Source organism: Cupressus sempervirens, chromosome 10, assembly GCF_028749045.1.
Source record: "Cupressus sempervirens isolate cs-2001-9-10 chromosome 10, ASM2874904v1, whole genome shotgun sequence".
NCBI lineage: Eukaryota > Viridiplantae > Streptophyta > Pinopsida > Cupressales > Cupressaceae > Cupressus > Cupressus sempervirens.
The window spans coordinates 151,467,533-151,492,899 of record NC_143127.1 but is presented as its reverse complement, the minus strand read 5'-3'; positions in this window follow the sequence as shown (position 1 = coordinate 151,492,899).

Genomic DNA, 25,367 nt, shown 5'->3' with positions numbered 1-25,367 from the left:
TAAACAATTTAGGGTCATCCCTTCTTCCCAATTTTCTAGATTCTTTTCTATTATTTTCTATGTTCACAACCATCTTTGAGCCTCTCTCAATGTTCTAGGATCCTTGTCCCTTAAAGTGTATGCCATCTTACTATCAGAGGCATTTAAAGTAAGTTGTGATACATCTTCAGTAAGTCTCATTACTTGGAACAACCTATACATCCCTTTCTAAAATCTGACATTAAAATCAAAAGTAGACTCATTTGAAATTTTTTTTTTATGTTGTTGAAGTCATTCAACATGAAGCTAGCATTGGTGTTGTCATCATGCTACTCTTTAAAAAAAAATTCTAAGTCATTCCAAGAGGCTACATTGTCATCTTGCAACCTTCTAAACTAGTCCCTAGCATATTTAGTCAAGGAGTGTATAAATAAATTCATGACTACATCCTCATGCTCTACCTCATAATCATTGAGCATGTCCATAAAATTTCTCAAGTGCTCTTCACCAGTGATAATATTGTTACCTGAAAGCTTAGTAACCTTATCCCTAAGATCATTAAAAGTAAGGTGTGGGAACTTGTGAATGCCTATAAAAGACATTTTCTTGTAATTTTTCATATAAATGGGTCTTCTTTGGAATCCCATAGCATTTGAAGTACTTTCCCTAGCAACCTAGTTTTGGATAGGAATCTGAGGCTGTTGGACTTGTTGAGTCATAGGTATTTGACTACTTGTAGTAGAGGATGAGACAAGGGCTGACTATGATATGTTTTAGCTATTGAATCGAGTTCCACAAGTAGGAATATATGGGACAACCTATGATGATTGGTTAGGCCAAAAGGATGAGGCAGAGTTAGAATTGATAAATTGAAATTTTCTTCTAGTTTTAGTAGCTTGTGCTTCATTCTCAACCTTCGCTATCTCTTTAGCTAAATCTTCTCTCTCCTTTCTAGCCCTTTCTAAATCCAAGTCAAGCTTAGACATGAAAAGGTTTGTATTGTTACTAGAAATAACTTGGGGCTCACTTATTTACATTCCTACCACCTTTTTTTTTTTTTTTTTTTTTCCTTTTTAAGGTTCCTTTTCTATTATATCTACAATCTTAGGTTCAATAGGCCTATAGGGCTAAACTTGTGAGATAACAGGCCCCTCCTTTTCTTTAAGAAGGTGTTCATTCTCTTAGACTTTGGATTTTAAAGTATCATCTCCAAAAACATCTAAGTGTAGCTTAAAAGATTTATCTTCTAATCTTTTATTTTTCTCTTGTAAGGAGGGCATCCTCCTAAGAAAGTTTTCTCTCTCAATGAATTTGTTTCATGTAACTTGTTCTTTTTTTTTCTCTAAACAAATGCATTTGGCCTCTTCTTATGCAACCCTTTTCCTAAGAACCTCCAGTTCTAAAAATAGATCTTCTGGATCTGTAGAAGTGGCTTTTGAACCTATTGGGTCATCTAGGTCTATGAGATTTCTTTCCTCATAAGGACCTTATCTAGGATTGAGTCTAGTATCCATATTACCTCTATATCCCCCACCTATGGCTCATTTTGTTCATCATATCTAGTCTACAAGGAATGTTCCCTAAGGAAGATACATCTTTTTCATGATAAACTCTCTTTTCTTGAAATGGGATGGTGAATCTTTCTCCCAATAGTATAGTAGTTTTAGATTCAAAACTCAAGGAAGATGACTCTTTTCCTACCATAGGTTGGTATTGTGAATCGGCTGACACACTAGCTATAGGATTCCAAGTAGGATTAGAATATACTTTCTTTTTATTTTGATTTTTTCTACCCCTAGGAGATAATTCTATATATAAGGGTATTTATGGGTTAGCCTTTACAAATGCCTCAGTATTTTTCTTCTTATCAGCCATTGGTTCAAAAAAATTGAAAAATATTGTACTAGCTACAAAAATATTTGACTTGAGTCACCACCCTATAATCGAGAGTATTTAAAATGACTTTTTAGACTAAAAAATGTCATGGGAAACTTTATGATAGAAAGGGGCCAACAAGGAAAATAACAACACTATAACATTGGGTAATACAATTTTACTCTACTGATAGGACACTAGATAAACAATAGTGAAGATTATAGCTTATATAACAACACACTTTTCACAACTCCCTAACATAATCACCATTTTGTTGGTGTTTTTAGAATACTAGGTTGCTCTAAACCCAATATCAGGGTACACAAGATGAAAATGAGCCTAAGGATTAGCTAGGTCTCGTACTCAACAAGATTAATCTCAGCTCTGAACCAACTTCAATAGAGTATACTAGACTCTCTACACTCTAGGCTTTGCAAGGCCAAGGTAGGTGGTTATTTTGATTTTCTCTTCAGACACTTGTTCACTAATACTTCTTCTTTCAAAATTATCCCTTATAGCATATAATGGTCACAATCTCTTGTTAGATTTGCAACAAATTTTCTGATTACAATAGCTAGTTATATCCAAAAGGAAAGCTATTAAAAATAAGTGTTGACAAGAATCTTTAGTTCTTCATTACATAAAATAGAAAATAGATTTTTGATTGATATATGTATTTTGCAACCAAATGAATCATCAAATTGCAACTGAAATTAATTGATCAATTCCTCATCCATTGTTATATAGAGTCAAAAACAACAACTTTAGACCTATTTAATTGAGTTGTAATTAAATTTGTCAACAGTGAACTTTGAATCTCATTCTTATCATATCCTTCTCATATACCCAAAACTCTATCACTTACTGAAAGAAATTACTTAATTCTTTGAACCAAAAGAAATCAATAAGAGACATAAAATTTATCTAAATTGCATTAAAACTGAAAGAATATTTTGTTGGAAATTTACAAGTGGGAAGAATACTTCTAAGATGGGGGGGGGGGGGGGTGGGGGGGTTGAATTAGAAGTACCAAACTTTCAGCTATAAAACTTTTAACTAAAATCAATACATGTATGAAACATATATAATTAACATGAAAATAAAGGCATGCATGAAAATAGACAACATAATATTTGATCACCTAGAAACCCTCAAAAAGGATGACACCCACAACTTATCACCACAAAAATATGTAACTTGTTAAGGTTAAAAAGTTTGACCATCATCAATGGTCTACCCTGTGAAAGACCTGCCCTATTAAAGGCTCCAACACCCTATTAAAAGTGACCTATCTAAAGGATTTACAAACATTCACTTGCAATGTCACCCTATTAAAGGATTTACAATATGACTATTAAACCAACCTATCTTAATAGAAAATTAATTCTCCTAATACAATGGCTAGAAAGTATAGTAAAATGTGTTGACCTGATAACTTACAATCCTCAATTGCTGATTTCAAATCCTTGTTTTGTCCAATCTGGTCTGATCCTTCTTGATCTGATAAGATTCTATTTGAAGTTCTGATGCTCTATTCTGATAATTGATATTGCAATGTTGTCCTTCTTCTAAGTCTTTACACCCCTTTCACTTTGTTCAAACTTCACTAGTATTCTCTCCTTGCATTCTATACACTTCCATTCCTTTATTCCCTTACTTAATTATGGGGTTTCGACCTCCTTAAAAAGGTTTCATGACTTAGGGTTAGGTATGAATCTATGATCGAGATTTTTCCATCTTTCCCACTCAAATATTTCCATTTTTTTGATTGGTTGCATGTTGATTCATAGGGAATTAAAAAGATTCAATCTTATCTTTCAGATCCTTTGAGATTCATCTTGAGTCAGCTCAAAAATGGTTTACATCTTAGTTTTTGTAGGCATAAACTCTTATGTTGATTCTATGTTACTCAACACTTACTGATTACCTGTGTTACCTGGCACATATAGGAATTCTATCTTGCTTGACACCTATAGAAGTTCTATCATACTCGACACCTATAGTTTACTCAGCACATATACTGACTCAGTAGTTGAAACTTACTTGGCATTGTCTATCTACTCAACATCTAAATTATTCGGTACCTGTAGAATTTTTGGCTCGGCACATATTGTAACTCAACATCTATATTATACTCAACATCAACTTAGAAAATTTCTTAAGTGTGTTGACATTCAATTGTTAAAACCAATCTGAGACCAACAATCTCCCCCTTTGACATGAGTATCAAAAACACTTAACTAAATATGATGAATCTAATATTTTTGAGTATAATATACATCTATTCAACATGTATACAGAACTTCAAAAATTGTTCAAAATTTTGTGAAGATACCTCAAAATTTGTAACTCCCCCTGATTTGATGTGTCATTTCTATATCCACTTCTCATGCTAGATTTGTCTCTTGCTAATTCTGATACTCTTTATCTCTGCGTTGCCATTCTTTCTCTATTTGCTTTGTTCTATCTACCCTGCTTTAGGTTTACTCCCCCTTTCACACATCTTCCCTTGTAGTTATAATTTCCTTTTGGCTTATCTATTACTCTTCCTCAAAATTTATCTTCTTATCTCCCCCTTTTTATTATAATTATCTCCCCCTTTTTTGATACTTATATCAAAGGGTTCTATATGGTAATTGAATACTTAGCCAAAAAGGATTTATTTAACTCCATAACTATCCTAAGAGTAGCATCCCAGTTATCTAGTGCAATTTCCAATGATTTAGGCTGGATGGCTATCTCTACTGCAAGTTGAACTAGGCCTTCCAATGTAGAAAGATTGGGGTCTTTCTTTAACACATTCTTAGCATAGGCCAACTCTTTCTACAAAATTTCCATGTGTGGGGTGATGGAAAATTGAATCTATATTAACTTGGCCTTGGTATTTGCCTCATCTTCTGTTAGCACAGCTAGTTCCTTTTAAGTGTGAAGCGTAGTTTGAAAATGTTTCTCACTCTAAGTTAGATCCTTAGGTAATTGCATGCTTGATATTTTAAGGTTCCTCTCCAAGCTCATTATTCATTAGCTGGTCTCTTGTGTGAAAATTGATGGGTTACACAATTTTGAGTACAATGAGAATATAATCTCAAGTACTTCTTTTACCTTTTCAATCTTCTTGGCTAGCTCAAACTAAGATAGTGCTATTTCACTTGATATTCTTTCATTTACCTTTGTTTGAGACCTCTTTTCAGACCATTCTAATAGTTTTACATTTGCATCAAGGTCTTCATTTTGTACTTGGTCCACTGTACTAGATAGTTGCTCCATAATAGGCTTAGTTTTATCAGGTACTAGGAAGCTAAATGCATCTAAAAAGATGTCTTTTATCTCAATCAAAACTTGCCTTTGTTTATACTCATTTTTTAGTATCTCTTGCTTCTTTTTCCTCTCAAGTGCCTCTTTCACTTCATTTATCTAATCAATATTCATATTTTCATAGTCATACTTGGGAATGACTATGTCCTCATTTAGTGTAGGGCATCCATAGTGAAGTACCCTTGCTACTCTTCTTGAGCTCAAGCTTGGTGTAGATATTTGCAATGGCATGGAAATAGTGCTCAACTTCTGAGGCATTTTTGAAGTCCCTATTGTACAAAAATTTATAAGTGTTTGTATTGCCTCTTACTCCTTCTCCTTTGGGGTCTCCTCCTCTATTATTCCTTGATCAATTATTGTGATCTTTGGGGGTGCACCTTGCTCTTGTGTTGTAGAGATAGAGGTATCCATCTATCCTATTTGATCCTTTACTAGTTACTTGGCAGTTGTAGTGACAGGTATTGTGGAGTCAACCTTTGTAGATGTGTCTACTACAATTTATATTGTTGGTTTTCCACTTGTAGCTATTGGGATATGAAAAGGTGGTTCTTGTGGATTCACCTTATCCCTTGCTATGTCTGCTACAACCTTTTGTAATTCTTCCACATTCACCAAGACTGGATTTGTACACAATTGTGCTTATAGGGTAGTCTAGTGAAGAATATTTTTAAGATCCTTTGTAGTCAATGGATTGATGTTTTGACTAGAGTTGTCAAGAACATCTTGAATAGTTACTATATTTTCAGGTGTGGGAGTTACATGTGGAGGACTTGGTGGTGGCAATTTTGTGTCTTGCATGCTCTATTCTTGTTGTTGCTCCTCAACAGTTGCCATATCATCTTTTTGTATCTCCTTCTCCACCATAACATCTTCCTTTTATTTTTTACCTTCTTCCTCCTTATCATTATCCTCTTCCTCTTCATTATTTCTTCCCTAAAAGGGATCTGCCTCTCCTTCTTTAACAATTGTGAGGTCATAAATCAACTTCCACATTTGTGTGGACTTTTTGACAACATCTTCAATTTTGTTTTGTAGTATACTAAAGGCTCTATACTTGGGAAAAAAATTTCTCCCATGCTTATTATTTGCCTTACTAATTTTCCCTTTAGTGAGTTCAGGCATGACTCAAGCAAATGTTGACTCTCTTATTTCTTTTTCCATATTGAGGCAATAATGCCATTTATTTTATACAATAGAATATAACTCCTTAAGCATTGTATTGTCAAGTTCAAGTGGAGTTTTCTTGAACTTTTCCATCATGGTGTAGACTAACTCTTCAACATGCTTTGTTCCTCTCTATTCAACTTATTAAAATCAATGCTTTTTAAGCCTGACAAATCTACATTATCTCTAATGTGTTCACATATTTTTTCTAGATCAAATTTAGTGGTGTGACTTACCACTCTAAATTGGCCATTATCATCAGATTTTGTTCTTTCTTCATCTAATTTAATGGGTGCAACATATTTTCTTCTTAGCTTCTTCTTGGCTGGACCTTCCTACTCAGTGGCCTTCTTTTCTTGTTCTTTGGCCTTCTTTGATGTGGCTCTTGTACTGGCCCTTATGGTAGGCTTTGTTGGGCTATTCTTAGCAAATTTCTTGGGCTTGGCAGCTGGTTTGGTGGAGGCTTTTCTCTTCTTTGGCTCTAGCTTGGGTGCTTCCTTGGCTTCTTCTTCCTCCTTGACATCTTCTTACTCTTTTGCATCTTCTACCATGCCTTGGGTTAATGCAACTAGCCCTTGATCTTGATCTTCTTCATCCTCACCTTCCTCTATATCATCCTCCTCACCTTCTGTAGTGCCTTCCCCAAATCTAGCCTTGAGCTTCTTTACCAGTTTATCTTTCCTTTTCAAAATTGAAGCTATTTTCAATTCCATGTCCACCTTTGATTTGACAACATCATAAGTGCTAAAGGGTTGAGCACTTTTATCAATATCTTCTACTAGCAATGTTGTGATTTCTGTCGATGCCTCATCAGTATTTATTTCATATCCAAGTGGCCTTAGCTATCTCACCCTTAGTATTGTTTCTTGGATGTATGTGAAATCAATGTCCACTAGGAAACATATATCATTGATATGTTGTTCAACAAGAGAGACAGGTATCCTAAGTCTTTGTTTCATTGATTTCTTAAAGTCTTCGAAGTAGCTGATCATTATAGTCTCAAAATTTGCCCCCATCTGCTCTATATATTCATTCACCTGTACTATTATTGACATGTTTGTCTTCCAACTTACCTTTCCAAAGGAAGGAAATTCATTATGTACATAGAAGAATATGCATATCAAAATTGCTCAAAATTTTCATTTGTCTCCCTTAGACCTTCTTATGACTCCCAAATTCTCCATAATCTATTTTAATTGTAGTTCAACTAGATCATAAGTATGATCCTTCTTAACAATTTTGTATCCTACATCTACTGCAATACAAGGTACACTATTGAGTTGGCTAGACTGGTAGAATTTATGAGATATGAATCTAACAACAAATTCTATAAGAGGATCCTTGATGGTATCAATAGTCATCTCTCTCTTGTTCCACTTTACCCCAATATTCTTCTCTATGGCTTCTTTAGAATCACTCCTTAGGGTTTTTGGCTATTTTAGTGTTGGATACCCAATTACTCTATGTATAATTCTTTTAGACAATTTAATGGGTCCATCTTCTAACCATAGACATCCATCATGGATTCTACTTAACACAATTCTAATCCATTTAATCTTAAATATAGTGGACAAGTCCAGGGCATGGGTTAAGCCCTTCTGTTCAACAATTTGAAACTCTTCCTTCAAAACTCTATTTTCACACAGTTTATTGTATGCTTCCCTAATCTCCATATCACCAATAGCTCTAATTTTGTAGTCATAACATCTTCTAACATCTTGTACCATCAAAATTTTAGGTGGGATCATGGATAAAGATTTGACAGGGCCATTCTTATAAGCAACTTCAGAAATTGGTCCAAAGTTAGGTTGCTTTACTTCATTACTAACCAATTGAACTTTAAATGACTTCTTATATTGAGCTTTTCTAGAGCTAGATACAATTTCTTCAAACTAGGGTTTCAAGACATAAAAATTGCTTAGCTGTGTAGCTTAGCACTAGTGTAAATACCTTGAATTGATGATAAGATGTTGTATCTTGGGTTGAATCTAGTTAAAAGCTTCAATCTTTGCTACGATGATGAAAAATGATTGAAAACTTAACCTTATACCCTTCATTTCATAGCATTTAATGCTTAGTGCATATACAACTATCCACTTGGCTCTTTATGCAATTCTATTTCACTCAGCTTCCATTGATTTTCCAACACTCAGTATACACTAGAGTTTCCCTTATTTTTCTTCAACTAGCACAATTTTACTTGATAGTAATTAATCACTCAGCTTCTACTAATTCTATCAACAACTTGGCATATACTAGGATTTTACTCAGCTTCTAAAGGCAATCATCCTTACTCAGCAACAATGTGACAATTTTGAAGATTTAACTTTGCATCTTTATTCATGTTGATCTATCTTTTTTAGTACTGGTTTAGTCTTGGAACTGATGTATGGTAAACCATTTAAATATCAATCCCACATTCCTTCTTTTGCTTAGTTGGATGAAGTGTGACCACATGACCATTTACATGAAGTGATCCTTCCATTGGATGTACTATTTCCATCTTTTCTTTTCCATGTTCTATTCATTTCTCCTTTGATGTATTCAACATCAATTTCCCTTTTTCTTTGTTGAACTCTAAGTTGGGTGCCTTTGATCTTGTTGGGAAATACTAGCTGATGTGTCCAATCTTTAGGCAGCTAAAACTAGTGGTTTGACTTAACCATCTATTGTAATTGTCACTAAAGTGTGTTCTTATGCAGTTTTCTAGAATCTATCCATATTCTTGACAGTAGTGACAACTTTTCCTAGTGCTACAATCCCAATTGTAGTGATGTCCATGACTATTTGACTTTGCTGGTTGGTTGGGTGTCCACATAGGCTTAGATCTACATTCAAAGGCTCTATGTCCATACTTCTTGCAATTGTAGTAGTGACCTTCAAATCTTGGTGTCCTGATGGTTCTAGTCTTGTAGTCATGTGCATGATGTCCTTGCTTGTTGCACTTGTGAAAGTGACCCATGCTTTTAGGTTTGTCATGTTGATTGGTGTTCTTCCTCCTACACATATTAGAGGTATGTCCCTTTTTACCACAAAAATGACAAGTGGGTTTAGTATTCTTACCTTTTTCACTTCTTTCTTTTGAAGTCATTGATGACTCTCCTTTTTTAGTGCTGATGTTTCCTAGTCTTGAAGTGTCATGTTGGATCTTGGTGATTTCAATAGTTGTTCAAAGTACTTGATGGCTTCATTAGGTTTTTTGAAGCTTTGTGCAATTTCTCTCTCTCTCTTCTCAAGTCATTTTGAAATTGTTCATATTGCATCTTCAATGTGGAGATCTCAATGTCCTTAACATTTAGCTCATGATAGGCTTTCATCATTTGGCTTAGGGTATCTAGCTGCATGTTGGAAATTCTTGCAAGCTCAATTCACTTTTCATCTAGTCTATTGGCAAGGTTTCTCTTGTCATCTTCTATCATAGCTTTATCTTTAATAGCTCTCTTCTTTTGTTCAGTTATTTCACAAAGCATCATGGCTTGTGATTCTTGTTCAATCTTGAGGGTTTTGATCTCTTCTGCTTGAGCTCTATTCTTCTCCATGAGGTCTACAATATCTATATCATAATCCTTAGAATCTCCATTGGCAAATACTTTTGTGGTGTTAATCTCCTTGTACTATGTATCATTTTGAGTTATGGCAATTTCTTTTCTTCTCTTTAGGGATTTCCTCAATTCTTCCCTAGCTTCTTCCAAAGAATGTAAAATGGGATGTATCTCAATCTCCTGACTCTCTATAATCTTCCCAAGCTTGTAGACCTCCATTTCATTATCTTTTCTTCAAGCTATAAGGCTTCTCCTTGTAAGAACTTGGCTCCAATACCAATTTTTCAAATTTACAAGTGGGAAGAATACTTCTGAGAGGGGGGGTGAATTAGAAGTACCAAAATTTAAGCTATAAAACTTTTAACTAAAATCAATACATGCATGAGACATAGCTAATTAACATAAAAATAAAGGCATGCATGAAAATAGATAACACAATATTTGATCACCTAGAAACCCTCCAAAATGAGAAGGTAAAATTGGGGTGGGGATGACACCCACAACTTATCACTATAACAATATGTAACTTGTTAAGATTGCAAAGTTTGAGCATGATCAATGGTTTGCCTATGAAAGGCCTACCTTGTTAAAGGCTCTAACACCCTATTAAAAGTGACCTGTCTAAAGGATTTACAAACACTCACTTGGAATGTCACCCTATTAAAGGATTCACAATATGGTTGTTAAACCAACATACCTTCATAGGATTTTCATTCTCCTAATACAATGGCTAGAAAGTATAATAGAATGTGTTAGCCTAATAACTTACAATCCTCAATTTTTGATTTCAAATCCTTGTTCTGTCCAATCTAGTCTGATCCTTCTTGATCTAAAATGATTCTGTTTGAAGTGCTAATGCTCTATTCTAATAACTAATACTATAATGATGTCCTTCTTCTAAGTCTTTACACCCCTTTCACTTCAAACTTCACTAGTATTCTCTCCTTGCATTCCCGTACACTTCCATTCCTTTATTCCCTTACTTAATTATGGGGATTCAAGCTCCTTAAAAAGGTTTTATGACTTTGGGTTAGGTATGAATCTACGATTGAGATTCATCCATCTTTCCTACTCAAATCTTTCCATTTTTCTGATTGGTTCCATGTTGATTTCATAGGGAATTAAAAATATTTGATCTTATCTTTTAGATCTTTTGAGATTCATCTTAAGTCAGCTCAAAAATGGTTTACATCTTAGTTTGTGAGGGCACAAACTCTCATGCTAATTCCGTGTTACTTGACACATATTGATTACCTGTGTTACTCATCACATATAGGAACTATGTTTTCAAGTTCACACGATTGAATGCATTCCTTTAATAAATAAAACTAGACAAATTATAAAATAACATAAAACTAGAAAATCTATAGACTTCCAACCTCTATTTCACATCTTGGAAATCATTATAAAGGATTGAAACAAGTTACAAATTGGAGGAGGACACATGTCATAACCTTAATGGAACAGAAAGGTGGTAGGACATGCACAAAAAGTTGCAATTTAAGAAATTCTTAATGCTTGATCCAAAATAGGATGTAGTTGAAAAGTAAGTAAGTGACTATTTATTCCTAGAGCTTTAGCTTTAATTATTTGTCTTCTTTTTTCTTCAACAAGTAACTCCTCAACTACCTCCCACTGGCAAAGCTTTAATCTCCGCCACCACTTCCCAATAATAGATCTCTTTCTTGGTGGGCCACTTAGTTGATTTAACTTCTTCTAAACCCTTTGTGGCTTTAGTCCACCCAACATCTATTATGGCTTTAGACTCCACTAAAATTTTATTTAAATCTATTTCAGCTTTGAAAAAAGAGGCAATCAAATTGTTGAATGGGGCATCATTAATGTCTTCAAAAATTGTCATTATAGCCTCTTGGGTCAACACTATACTAAATGAATCAGACCATTCCTACCATTCTCTTAACTTACTCCTTACATCCATAATTGGTGGAATATAGGGCCCAATTCCTTGAGATAGAACATTTAGTTTTTCCTTGTATTATTTGTAGTTTTCTAGTAAAGAAACCAATTAATTTCTTTACCATTTTTAGGCCCTCCTTCACTATAATGATCTTATTAGGAAAATATGGCTTTTTAGCCATCAACATAATAAGCCTCTCCAATAATTGAATATATGCCCCCCAAAGATTAAATGTGGGCGACATTCATGAAAGTGCTTCATTGCAAAATTACTTAGCATCTTGTAAAGAAACATATAATATATGAGCCTATTGTGATACACTCTTTTGAGTTTCAACCCTAAAGCTAATCATACCTCTAAGGACAATTATCCTTTTCTCATCACCTGATATATTGGCGAAGCACCAATCCTCATTGTTCTAGGCTCTATATTCTCTGCCTCCAACTCATCTATCTGTATAGTTGTTTCTATTTTGACCTTGGATGGCTATTCCTGATTGTCCTATTCCTTACTCTATTTTGAAATATAATTTTTCTCTAATTTGGATAGTTTCTCTCTGAGAGATGCAACTTTAGTTTCTAATCCTTGGACCTTAGCCTCAAGCTCCCCAATCTTCTCCTTGTATACATGGCTCTTCCTAAGCTCATCCTCATAGAGCTTACACAAATCAATGTAATCATGAAATGATTTGGATAGCCTTGTCTCTATCTCCTCTACCTTGGCATCATTCATAAATGAAAAGTGTTTTACAACCTTGGAGATCTTTGTACTTGAGGTACCTTGTATTGTCCATAGTATCATATTTCCTTGATTTGTGCTCTACACATCCATTAGTTTGGGCTTGTTTGTTGTAGGAGCCACACTCCATACTACCATAGACTTGGCACCAATGTTGAATCCAAATCCTCTCTATAGTCCACTAGCACCATATGCCTCATATGAAATGACATTCTCTTATATCCTGATTTGGTCAAGCATAAATGCTTGTTCCAATTCCCAACTAGGCACTAACAACATCCCACTCCTCTAGATTAGATCCCTTGCCTCCTCAATAATCATGACTTTACTTTTTGGATCATAGGAATGCAAATTTCAACCAATTCTTGCTTCTACTCATCTAATTCACCTAGTTTCATCTTCAATGCTAGCTCACTTTGTTTGAACTTATACATAAGCTCTTAAACTTAGCTAATTTGATGAACTCACCATCTTCTATGAATTTTTGGGCATAGATGATCCTATTATCCAACCTTATTGCTACTAGTTCTTTGTTAGTCAATGTGTTCTCAGCTGCATTGACTCTATCTTGTATGTAACTTTGTCTCAAGTCAGCAAACTTCTAACTTTTATGAGGCAGGATCTGTAGTGTCCTTTGTTTAACCTTTTTAGGGATGTGGACAATCTTTTGCCTCTTATTTCCCTTAGTGACCCATCATGCCTTAGGGGACTCATCTTCTTTCAATTCTAAGGTCACATTAGGTTCAAGACTATCAAGATTCATCCTCTCTTCTTCTCCAAGTGGTTTATTTGGCATTTGTGCCATAATTTATGCATGGTCAACCACCATATTTATTATCCTTTGTGGGTAGGGGATATCTATGTAAAACCCTTTGAAGTTAGGATCTAATATCTTTAGCTTCCACTCTACCCTCAACACATCATCAAAATTTGATAATTTATCAGCTACCTATTGAGGTCTTCATGGGGCAACTCCTTGGTACTAGGCAACACATAGTTTCTTATTTCCTTGATGTTATTCCTCATCCAATTATCGTTATCATACATCCTATAAGGACTAGTTTATAGATTGTAGTGATGAGGAAAGAATGAATTTGGTCTAGAGATTCTTTTCCAATTTAAAATTTTCTCACCTTAAAATACCTACATAAGAATGTGCCTCTATGCACTTTTGGTCCTAGATACTCCCTATTTACCATGAAAAAATGCTACATGAATTTAACAATGGCCAATTTAGGGGAAATGAATTTTGGCAATATATGTGGGGGTTGGGGACAACCATAAACCCTCATCAAGGAAAAAGTGGGAAATTGGAAAATATCAGCCCAATTATGATCCAATATTTTGTTCTCAAGGAGTAGGGTTGGCCTTAAAAGACTCTTCAAAACCTCAAGTGCTTTAAAGTAACCTGGGTCTAACATTTTCATTATGATAGTACTAATTTTTTTGAAAAATGAGATAGAATCAGAGTAATGATAGGAGCTATCCCATACATGTGTCCATGGTTTAATTGGAAACTCTCCATCAACATTATATTTGTTATAATAAAGGTTGGGCTTATATACTCCACATTCTTGTACAATATCAGGTGCATTAGCAATGAGTAATAGTGAAATTTGAACTTCTCCATTTCTCCACTTTGGGGCAATCTAATGTTCTCCTTCATCCTAACTAGACTATACTCAACACAGTCATATTCTATACCATGGTAGTATTCTTGCTCATCTCTAGCAATGATGAATTCTTCTCCATATACCATGTCATTTCCATCTTTACCAACTACCTTGTGGACACCATATACAATTTTTACAAAATAATTTTAAAACTTTTCCAAAGACATCATCTTCTCCACCTTCTTGGGGTAATCACCCACCTACTTTAGGTCCATGGTAATATGGTGTAGCATTGACTTCCCTATGTAGGCTTTGGTGTTTCTTTCAAATTTTCTTTGTAGGTGAATTAGGTCTACTACTTCATTGATGGCACCATCCAATTTGAATGCTTCAATAAAGGAGGCATAGTCTAGTGTGCATAGAATAGTTCCATCCCTTGTGTGGAATGATTTTTTGGTTGGATTATATGATTTGATTAGGGTCTTTACCAAATCTATGTCCAAAAATACCTTTGGAAAGATTCAGTTTGCTAGATTCTTCTTCCATGGATTGTAAATAGGGATCTTCTTTTCTCTATTGCAAGAAAAATATTTGAAAAGATCATAGCCAATTACTCTAGGACATGTAGCATCTCTATACAACATTTAGGGGTCGTTGAACTCATTGTCATCTATAGAAATGGCATTTGAGGATTCTAGAAATAACTTAATCCATTCTTCCACAAACCTATTAGGTTTCTTTTGCCTAGTTTTTCCTCCCTTTGAAGATGATGTTTCTACAATTTCCATGTTTGAAGCTTGAATTTATTCTACTTCCTTGTTAGAAATCTTGTAGATGGATTGGAAACTTCTACAAATACCTCTAAAAATAATGATCTATTGATATTGGAAGCTCTATAAATGGTAACAAATTATTGGATTATGGAATGTTTTATGCTAAGCATACTGTCATCAACCTTCTCTATGCATTGATACTCTACATGCATGAGATTTAAACTTAGTATAGTCTGTCATCTTAGATGAAGCATCCACATAACTATTATAGTTCATAAATTTTTTTACTTTACTCAAATTTCATTGGTCGTAGCTATTCTGTCATTATTCCAACTTAGGAGAGAAAAGTTCACTTTTTAATGTCAAAGTAGGGTTGATGATCTTACGATACACTAAAGGAGCCCTTTGTGTCATCTTAGGTGGGGGGATTTGTCTCTATGATCTTATGATCATTCAAAATCAAACCCTTTATCATGTTATCATAAAAATTGACAATGGACTTCACGATCTCATGATACATCAGTTACTGTGACATCATAGCATACCTTTATGTATCTTACAATATTGCAAGACATAGTTTATACACATTAGTGTAGCATCTTATCTTTCCTTCACTTGCCTCATGATCTTACAATCATGACTTAGTGGACCATTTTGTAACTTCAATAGTTACCCTTTAAACTCTTATGATATTACAAGCACAACTTTGGTGTAACATTGTGTATTCATTTTTTTGTTCCTTACGACTTCTCAACCATAGTTAGTAAACTAACTTTGTAGCATCAAAAGGTTATGTTTATTAGATATCATTAACCTATGACCATATGATGATGGTTATTATTTCTTTATCATAGTCTTGGAAGCATCAATTTTTACCTTCACAATCTCATGATATAACACTACTTCATAGCGTCATAAAACTTTGGACTTGCACTTGAGATCTTACAATCTACTACTTGTCATAGCATCAGAAGATATGACTTGCCATGTGTCTTAACAAATTATGCAAATGCACCTAGCCCCACCTTACGTTATCATTTGATCCTTATGATCTTATGATCATCTCTTTATTGTGTTGTTGAACACCCTAAAATTTTCTTCCATGATACTACATGGTTATGACCTTTTTGTATCTTCATAAGTCCTCTTGAAAACCTTCATAATGTCTCAATCTCCCCTTTTTTGTAATATTGGAACTTAACCTTTTTCACTTTTATGTCCTTGAGATCTTACAACACCACCTTATTGCATGGTTATGAGCCTCCATTACTGCCTTTATGATCCCACTATCACTTATTGGTTGTAACATTGTACACCTTTGTTTTAAATTTTCTCCATCAAACACTTAAGATGACATGATGCAAAGGGAATCATAAGATCAAATGCATCAATTTAAAAAGTTGCAATGCTATGCAAAGGGAATCATAAGATCAAATGCATCAATTTGAAAACTTGCAATGCTATGATCATATAACATATCTTAAGATTAGGAGACTCAAACTTTATCCATACGATCCTTTGCTAACCCTTAAATTGTAAAGTCAGGAGAGGGATATTCTAAGATTATGACTAGACACCTATAACCTTGATTGTAAGATCATATCACATGATTTGAATGACATACAATCTCCCACTTAGAATAAAACCTAGGTTAAGGGTAAAATGATTGTGGACTTTAATGAAAATTTTCATGACAAGGGTGAAGACGCAACTTTAGGCTATCAAATTATTTTACTAGGGTGATATTTTCAACATTAGGCTAGGGTAGAAATGACCAAGTTATGGTTTTTCTAGAAACTAAAAATAAATGAAACAAAAGACCCTAACAATACAACTAAGTTTAAAATATTTTCACAATAAATTTTCAATATTTTCACATAGTGAAAGTAAGGGCTATCACTCTACTTGGGGAATGATCACATACCATGTTTTCCCATACTCCTTAGTTAAGAATCTTAAGATATTACCTAGCACCTTGTTAACCACCTCAATCTGGCCATCAGTCTAAGGGTGGTATGTTGAACCAAATGACAAGTTTGTACCAAGTTTTCTCTACAAATTTTTCCAAAAGTGACACATGAACTTAGCATCCCTATCTAAAACTATGCTCAATGGAAGTCCATGAATCCTTACAACCTCCTTAAATAATAGGTGTGCAATGTGGTTAGTATCATTGGTAGTCTTACATGGAATGAAGTGCCCCATCTTACTGAATCTGTCAACAACTACATAGATACTGTCATAGCCTTATTTTGTCTTGGGTAGACCTACTATGAAGTCCATGCTTACACACTCCCATAGCCTCTTTGGGACTAGTAAGGGATGATATAGAGCTGCATTACTCATTCCACCTTTAGCATTCATACATACCATGCACTCCTCCACATACCTAGCCACATCTCTGACTAGTTTATGCCAATAATATAACCTTTGAACTAGTTCTATGGTTTTTCTCACACCAAAGTGTCCACTTAGGATTCCGTTGTGCTTATCCTATATTAGGTTCTCCCTTATTGATCCCCTTGGTACACACAACTAGTTTCCCTTAAATAGCAATCCATTCTATAAGGTAAATTCAATGAACTTACTATGAAAATCATTATCAAAATCATAACATACCTTATATAACTTTACAAAATCTTCATCCTCCTTATAGAGACTTTTGAAGCTTTCTATCCCAATGCATTTTCCACCTTGTTTATCTTCCCTTTCATATGCTTGATTGTGAAGGTGGAATCTTTCAAGTACTCTATCCACTTCAAGTGCCTATTGCTAAACTTATCTTAAGTGTTGATGTAGCTAAGAGCTTGATTATCAGTAAACACAATAAATTCTTTGGGCAATAGGTAGTGTCTCCACTTCCTAAGAGACTAAACTAGGGCATAGAGTTCTAAATCATAGGAAGAATACTTATTTTTGGCCTCATTAAGTTTTTTACTAAAGAAGGCTATTTGTATGCCTTCTTGGCTTAATGCTCCCCCTATTGCTCGGTCACTTGCATCACACTCTATAGTGAAAAATTTCTCTCAAAACTTGGTAGTTGCAAAAAAGGTTGAAAAGATACTTGTTTCTTTAGCATCTCAAATGATTTCTTAGCTTCTAAGATCCATTTAAACTTAGACTTGACCCCACCCATTATGGTATCTAGCAAAGGTGCACATTGCCACTAAAATTCCTAATTATTTTCCTATTAAACTGAGCTAGACCATGAAAAATTCTTACCTCAATAGATGTAGTAGGTGGTGGCTAGTTGAGGATAGTAGGAACCTTTTCTTGATCCATATTCAATGATCTCTTAGACACCACAAAGAAAAGATACACAAGTTATTGCTTGAAGAAGTCACACTTCTCAAGGTTTATAACAAACTTATCCTCATGAAGTCTTTGCAATACTACTTCCACATGCTTGATGTGCTTCTCCTTTGTCTTGTTAAAGATAAATGTATCATCTAGGTATACCATCACAAATCTCCTAGTGAAGTCTTTAAGCAAGTCATTCATGAGCCTCATGAATGTGCTAGGGGTATTAAAGGGACCAAATGGTATCACTAGCCATTCATATAGCCCATACGTTTTCTTGAATATTGGTTTCCACTCATCTCCTTCCTTAATCTTGATTTGGTGGTATCTATTCTTTAAGTCCAACTTTGTAAATGATATTTCCCCTCCAAGGAAATCCATGAGATCTTCAATCCTAAGTATGGAAAACTATACCTAATTGTGATCCTATTTATAGCCCTAGATTCTATAAATATTCTCCATTTTCCTCCCTTCTTGGATGCTAGTACAACACGGACTACACATGGGTTTATGCTCTTCTTGATCAGACCTTAGTCCATTAGATCATGGCTGACTTGTTTGGCCACTTCCAATTTTTATTATAGAGTGAGTTTGTATGCTGATTTTTTTGACAAAGATGCACTAGGTATAAAGTCTATTTGATGGATTATCACCCTTCTAGGAGGTAAAGTAGTAGGACTTCCATCACTCACAATGTCTTTGTACTTCTCAAGCAGTGCTTGCAACTCTGAGAGCAATGGATCTTTGAATATCATGTCTTCTCCCTTGGACTTCAAAACAACTATACAACTTTGTCTTTCCTCATCTTTAAGATCATTAAAAAATTCTTTTCCATTACATAGTACCACACTAGGAACCTTGGACTATGATTCTTCTCCTTCCAACAAAGATTTGATTTTGAAAGTTCTAACTCCTTTCTTGAATGATATGGAATTTGTCTTGCCATCATATACTACCTCTCTGTCATACTTCTAGGGTCTACCTAATAGAATATGTAAAGAATCCATGGGCAAGATGTCACATAATAACATGTCGTTGTACCCTATTATGGAGAAATCCACCCAAGTTTGTTCATGGATTAGTATACTCTGACCTTTGTTGAGCCAAGTCACTTTGTATGGGTTCACATGTGGTATTTTAGTTAGTTTAATCTTCTCAACTACCTCCTTTGATATTATATTATTAGTAAAACCTAGATCCACTACCACCTTACAAACCTTTCCAAGGATCTTGCATCTGATCCTAAATAGAGCCCTCCTATGCTTAGGTTCATCAAGATTAGGTTGTTTGATTAGTATCCTCCTAAACATAAGGTTCTCAACTTTTTCAAACTCTATGTTATCCACTTCTTTCTCCTTGTAGATAGAGTTATCCTCTTGTACATATGCCAATCTCTTGTCATGATTTGAAGAATATGGCTTTTTAGGGCATCTATATGCCTGGTGGCCTAGTTGATCATAATTATAACACTCCATACTAGAAAAGTATGAGTTTCTCCTACCTGATCCCCAACCTCTATTAGAACCTCCTTGGTTACCTCTTCCTCTAGGAATGCTTTTTGTGTCTTTCTTAGTGAGCTTGGTCTCACTTTGGTTCCTCTCCTAATTACCCCTACCTTGGTATCCTCCTCTTTGACCTCTCTAATTTTTGCTCTTGCCTCTATCCTTGAAGTTTGATTCCCCTTTCTTCAACCTTTAGGGATAGTTGATTTTTAACTTTGAATAGTAGTAGATTTCCATAATCTTATCTCTTCTTAGATATTCCACTTTAAACCACCTAAAGTACCTAGCCACCTTTATTGGCTCTTCCTCTTGCTTCTTGGATTTAAGGCATAATCTCTGAAACTCCTCTATATAAGAGGCCACATCAAAGTCTCCATGTTTCATTCCTTGTCTCCTCTTATGGAGTTGAATCTCATAGTCCTCTAGTAGGAATTCTCCCTTAGTTTGGTTACCGTGGCATTATAACTGGCTATAGGCCTCTTGCTTATTCTAACTCTCTCATCTTGGACATATTTCCACCAAGTCAATGTTGATCCTCTGAGTCTTGACTTGGCTAATTTTATCTTCTATGCCTTTGATACCACTTAAAATTCAAAATGGTTCTCCATCCCATCTATCCAATCCATCACTACATCTATGTCCATCTTCTGACTAAATAGTGGAACACCTTCCAAGGCCTTTCCTCCTAGGGATTTAATGGCCTTCAAGAAAGGTTCTTCATAGGGTTTGGCTCATAGAAAAAATCTTCTTCTACTATCTCCTTACCCCTAACATTGTTCTCTTCTTCCTTCTTCTTGGTTGCATCAGTAATTGCATCCAAATTTACCTTTATCTCTACTAAGGCCTCTTCAAGGAGTCTATTATTCTCATCAACTTCCTTAGCTAACTTTGCATTCATCACCATACTTGACCCACTGACTCTCTAGTAGCTACACACATAACTAAGTTTCTAGGTCCTTAACCTGCTCTGATAGCACTCTAACATGAAAACTAGTCTTGCTTCCACCTAGCTTCCTCTAGGGTCTCCCTAGGTCTTTCTCTTGACCTAATAGGGTTTCTAGTTACCCTATTCTCCATAGGATCCTAACAATGAGGTCCTAATCCATTCAACTAGTGCACACCAATTAGTAAGAACAACTCTCTAATACTACAACCAACCTCAAAAACTCAAATGACACCCCCATGGATGAATGGTCATTTAAGAAGGAATTTAGATTCCCTTCAATTTGGTCCACAACCACAACCAAACTTGAAACCCTAATAAAGTTCCAAAAATCATGCAAGATTTTACAAAAATTCTTGTAATAGGGTTACAAGAAATTAGCCCTCCTAATGAAGAAAATATAAAATAACTTGCAAAAAAACTTAACAAGGGGTCAAATAAACTATTGACCCAGATACCCTTTTTAGAGAACTCAAATATTTTTTTGGTCTAGGTTTCTCAACCTATCCATATAGTACGACCACAAATTAAGCCTAAAACCAAGGGTTTTAAGGATTTAGCAGGCTGTCTGAAGAAAGGTTTTTTTTTCCCTCCATAGAACTCTCACCAATGCCTCCCATTGAATTTGGGGATTTAACACACCTTCTTTCAACACACTCCAAGCTCTAGTTGAAGTATCTCAAACATTCAACCACTTAAAATACATCTATTGTATACTATGATCCCTAGCCATGCTTCACTAGATTACCTAGGGCATCATCATAAAAATGTTGTTGATCTTAGATTGGTTTTGACAAGTGAGTGTGAAAAAATTTAAGAAATTTGCTTAGTTCATGTTGAACTAGTAATACATGACAAGTACAACATGTAAATATAAGACCATGCCAAGTTGCATTTAGTGTTGAGTCACTCATGTGTAGAGTCACTCAAGTGCCAAGCAGATAGACCATGCCGAGTGATCAAAGTGCCGAGTGAATAGTAGATGTTGAGTAGTTTAGGTGTCGAGTTATAAGTAGAATTATAGTATATGTTGAGCATCAGTAATTACATATGTCGAGTAACATAGATTGGACATATTTGTTTGTTATGGCACAACCAACTATGTAAACCATTTTTAGCTAACCTAAGCATAGTTTTCAATCTTTTGGAGATAATGATGAATCTATATGCATAATCTCTGTGCAATTACATGTAGCCAATCAAAAAATGGGAAATTTTAAGTGTGGAAAAATGGATGAATCTAAGCTGTAGATTCATACCTAACCCTAAGCCACCAAATTCTTTATAAGGAAGATGAAGCCCTAAATTTTTTATAGGTTATAAGAAGGTAACAAGGAGTGAATGATCAAATTGGAGGAGCAAACAAGATAGTTTGTAGAGCATTCAAGGTGACTTAGTAGTAAGAGTGATTTACAAAATTAGTTAAGTAAAGAATAGAGGGTAGAGGATACAACATTGATACATTAGATCATGAAGAATAGATGATAAAGGATACAATATTGATACATTGAGACATTCTAGCAAGTGATTTCAGTTAAATCTCCTAGGTAGAGTAGTCCTAACAGACTTTGTCAAATCCTTTAACAGGGTGGCATTCCAAGTGAGTGACCAAAAGTCTTTTAACAAGGCACACTTCTAACAAGGTGTTGAAATCCTCTAACAAAGTGGGACTTAACAGTCTTTGTAAGCATTTAATAGGGTAGGCCTTACATAGGACATATCATGATTCATGGCCAAACCATTGTAACCTTAATTGGCTACACTTTATGACTGTAGTAGTGAAGATTTGTGGGTATCATCCCCACCCCAGTTTTACCTTCTCATTTGAAGGGTTTTTGGTTAACCATATCTGGTGTTATATGTGTTTGATTACTTACATGTTTTAGATTCATTTACTTTACATGTTATTTCAGTTTATATATTGAATGTAGCTAATGAATGGTAAAAGTTTTATAGGTCCAAGTTTAAAATCCTAATTCAGCCCCCCAGAAGTTTTCTCCTTTCCTACATGTAATTCCAACAGTTGGTATCAAAGCCTTGTTCTTTGAAAAATAAATTTGCAGCTTAAAGGAAAGGTCTTGAAATGGAAGTCTACAAGTTGGGAAAGACTATTGAGAATCAAGAGATTGAAATACATCTTATACTACATCAACTGAATGAAGCTAGAGATGCTTTAAAGAGTTCCTTGAAGAGAAGGAAATAAATTTCTATAGTAGAAAATGACACAAAATACAAAGAGATCGACATCATAAAGCTATTTGTAGATGGTAACTCTAGTGAGTTTGATGCAATAGTTGCAAATCTAATGGAAAAGAATAGAGCACAAGCTAAAGAAATCAGAAGTCTCAATTTGGAGCAAGAATCACAAGCTATACTACTATGTGAGGTGACTGAACAAAAGAAGAAAGCCATGGAAGATAAAGCCAATATTGAAGAAAAAAAAATAATTCTAGCAAATAAACTGGAAGAGAAGTCAATAGAGCTAACCAAGATCTCAAACATGCAATTGGATACCTTAAGCCAAATGATGAATGCTCATCATGAGTTGAATGTCAAGGACATTAAGACAACTACATTGAAGTTATAGAATGAACACCTACAGAATGACCTGAAAAGAGAAAAGGAATTTGTTGAAAGTTTCAACAAGCCAAATGAAGCCATCAAATACTTTGAGAAATTACTGAGATCCCCTATATCTAACATAGATACAATAGGATTAGGCTACACAAGCATTGAAGAAGCAGAATTATCAAAAGTTGCTGAAGAAAGGAACATCAAAGATAAGAACTCCAAACCTACTTGTCACTTTTGTGGAAAGAAAGGACATACTACTAATGTGTGTAGAAGAAAGAATATAAATCAAAATGCTAAGCCTAAGAACATGGTTCATTATCATAAGTTCAACAAACAAGGTCGTCTGGCACATGAATGCAGAACCAGAACCATGCATGCACCAAGATTTGAAGGCTATTGCTACAATTGTCAGAAGTGTGGATATAGGGCATTTGAATGCAAATCCAAATCCATGTGGACATCAAACAAGACATCAAAGGTAAGAAGCTATCGAAACTCTTATAATTGGAATTATAATACAAGATATAGATGTCACTATTGTCAAGAATATGGACATATTCCTGAGAATTGTATTAGGAATCACTTCAATGGTAACTACAAAAGGTGGTTGAGTCAAATCAAATGCTTTAGTTGTTTGAAGACTAGTCATAGTAGTAAGAATTGTCCAACTAGGTCAAAGGCACCAAGTTGTGAATTTGATAAAGGCAAAGGCAAGGCAGATGTTGAACACATCAGGAATGAGATGAATAAGACATGGAAGAAGAAAGATGGTTGCAATACATAAAATGGAGAAGAGATCACTTCACCAAATGGGTCAAGTGATCACACCTCATTAAATTTAATAATAAAGAGGTCTGTGGGGTTGATATTTAAAGTATTATATCATACATCTATTCCAAAAAGAACTTAGTATTGAAAGGACTACATTAGCATGAATGAAGATGTGAGATGTTGAAAATTCAAGATTAAATTTTTAAGTTTTCATGTTGTTGGCAAGCATGAAAAGTTTCCAATGGATGTCAAATGGAATGCTAGTTGATTTTGAGTCTGTAGTAGCTGTTGAGTGATGCTAATATCAATGGATGGTGAATGATTTTGAAATCAATTTAATGCCTAGTTTATAGCTGTACAAGAACTAAGTATTAAATGCAAGGGTTTTTGAAGGGTATATGGTCATTTTTCACTCATTTTTTGTCATTTTGAATTTGAGTAAGAGAAAATAGAGTAAAAGGAAATTCAAAAATTTGTTCAAAGTGACTACAAAGATCTCAATGATGATTTCACTCCAACTCTTTGGATTTTTAAAGGTATTTATCATAAGCTGAGCTACACAATTTGCATTTATAAAAACCCTAGTTTTTCACAATGGCATCTAGCTCAAGAAATGTAGAAGGGAAAGAGGTCTTGAATGTCTAATTAGTTAGTAACAAGGTGAAATAGCCAAATTTCAAAGTAATTCCATATGTAGCTTATAAAAAAGATACTTCAGGTGCGTCGTCCATGATTCCCTCAAATGTCATTATGATTCAAGATGTCAGAAAATGTTTTTTGATTAAGGAAAACATGATCTATTAGGGCCCTGAAACCCATGCAAAAAAGGAACAGTCATAATAGATCACTTAAAGTAACAATAGTAACTAAAAGAAAACAAAAGAAACATCTCCCTTCAAAAAGACAAGAACCAATGAAAAGCCAGGGAGAAAGGGAAAAAAGATAGGCCACCCCCAAAAAAGCCAAGGCACTCAAAAAAATTCTCTTAACATTTCAGCTGCATTAATTTCAAGCTTGGAAATTCTACCTACAACCTCCTTCATTTTTGAATGCTCTTTATCAAGATCTAGAGTATCCTTCTTCCTCATGCTAGATCTTGTGTGCTTCCTAGAATAATTCTCTGGGGTCTTTTCCTTGGTGTTGTGGGAGGTCAGATCGTTATCCTTGTTGGCTCTTTGGTCCTCCATATTGTTGTTAAGGATGTCAAAAAATGTTACAATTGTAAGATAGGAGGAATAGGTGACATGGAAATAAGGGAAGCCTATGATATATTATGTGAAAATGACATCTTGAAAGAAGAATTCAAAATTGTTGAAAGGAAGGGTTTGACATGTGCCCTATAATTTCCTAGCGTATTCAA